At 55.7% G+C, this 1,892-nt stretch overlaps 1 pseudogene; it reads left to right on the forward strand.

Moving 5' to 3' along the window:
• The first annotated feature begins 833 nt into the window (after window positions 1-833).
• On the forward strand, window positions 834-1,296 carry LOC144607737 (RNA-binding protein 8A pseudogene; annotated as a pseudogene).
• Window positions 1,297-1,892: the final 596 nt, after the last annotated feature.

Genomic DNA, 1,892 nt, shown 5'->3' on the forward strand with positions numbered 1-1,892 from the left:
TGTCGACATGATGCAGCATGATGTAACATTACAGTTACGCCCATTCTCTCTTAACCACCTACTTAAGAATAAGGGGTAGGCCATTTAGAACGGAGATGAGGAAAAACTTTTTCAGTCAGAGAGTTATAAATCTGTGGAATTCACTGCCTCAGAAGGCAGTGGAGGCCAATTCTCTGAATGCATTCAAGAGAGAGCTAGATAGAGCTCTTAAGGATAGCGGAGTCAGGGGGTATGGCGAGAAGGCAGGAACGGGGTACTGATTGAGAATGATCAGCCATGATCACATTGAATGGCGGTGCTGGCTCGAAGGGCCGAATGGCCTGCTCCTGCACCTATTGTCTATTGTCCAGTGCCCCTCGTGTGGGTCTGAACGTTATCACTGCAGCTGCAGCTCAATAAAGGCCACCTTCCTCAACGCTATTCTTCACACTTGCATCCTTCCACACTGCCTTTCACGAATGATCTCATTGTAGTTGAAGCAGTGAGGTGGCCAAGACTTGGGCAGGGCCGGATTAAGCTAGTGCGGGACCTGTACCTAGGGTTGCAAACTTCCTCACTCCCAAATACGGGACGAGGTGACGTCACCGCCCCGCGCCCCACGTGATCTCACCCAGCCAGTGGCCACGTGCTCCCGCTCCACCAATGGCGGCCGCCCGGGCCGTGAGGCGGGTTGCTACGCAACCTCCGTCAGGTGGCGCCCGGGCCACCGGGCCTACACTGTCCGGTGGTAGCCACAAAATGCTGGAGTAACTCAGCGGGTCAGGCAGCATCTCGGGAGGGGAGAGAAGGAATGGGTGACGTTTCGGGTCGAGACTCTTCCGAAGGACGATGCCATGGACGTCGAGGGCGGCGAAAGTTTTCACAAAGGCGAAGAAGAGGAAGGGGCGAGGGTTTTGCTCCGAGGAAGGTGCTCGATCCAGGCTGCGAGAAGACTATGACGCCGTGGAGCAAGACGGCGACGAGCCAGGCCTGCAACGCTCGGTGGGGGGGTGGATCATGTTTGTGACCGGGGGAAGCCACCGAGGAGGAAAGGCATCCACCACAAGTTTGCTGAGTACGGTGAAATCAAGAACCTGTACCTCAACCTGGCCCGGCTCACCGGCTACCTCAAGGGCTGCGCTCTGGTGGAGCACAAGGCCACGGCTACAAGGAGGCACGGGCGGCCATGGAGGGTTTGGACAGGTGGCCGGGCAGCCCATCAGCATGGACTGGGGCTTCGTCAGGGGGGCCCCCAGGGGCAAGAGGTGGAGTGGCCGCAGGAGAAGCCGGAGCCGACCGGACCGGAAGCGTCACTGAGCCGGGACGGAGTGAGAAGCGACCGGTGGGACGGAGCGGCCCGCACCGCGCCAGGGAGCGACACACGCCCGCAGATCATCGTGCCTAAATGAGCCGTGCGTTACAGGGGCCGTTAAATCTCAGTCAGCACTGTCGTGGGGCCGGGGAGAGGGTGGGGAAAGGGTGGGGAGAGGGTGGGGAAAGGGTGGGGAGAGGGTGGGGAGAGAGGGTGGGGAGGGAAGGGTAAGGTTGACTTGTGCAAAACAACACTCAGAAATATTTTAGTTTAAAAAAAATCTTCAGTCAGAAGAAGGGCCTCGACCCGAAACATTGCCCTTTCCTTCACTCCTGAGATGCTACCTGTCCCGCTGAGTTACTCCAGCATTTTGTGTCTACCTTCGATTTTAACCAGCATCTGCAGTTTTTTTCCTACAGCCTAATACGGGACAATTTAAAGTTAAATTTGAACAAATTTATTTATACGTATCATGACGTCCGTAATGATTATGTACCATGCAGGGAGGTACATAGATAAGGAAGGGCACTGCATAGACGAGGAAGTATAAGGTGTGTAAACATCAGGGTTGCTAGATCGTGAGTTGCCGGTTTCAGCTTGC

This window comes from Rhinoraja longicauda, chromosome 29 (genome assembly GCF_053455715.1).
Source record: "Rhinoraja longicauda isolate Sanriku21f chromosome 29, sRhiLon1.1, whole genome shotgun sequence".
In the NCBI taxonomy this organism is placed as follows: Eukaryota; Metazoa; Chordata; class Chondrichthyes; order Rajiformes; family Arhynchobatidae; genus Rhinoraja; species Rhinoraja longicauda.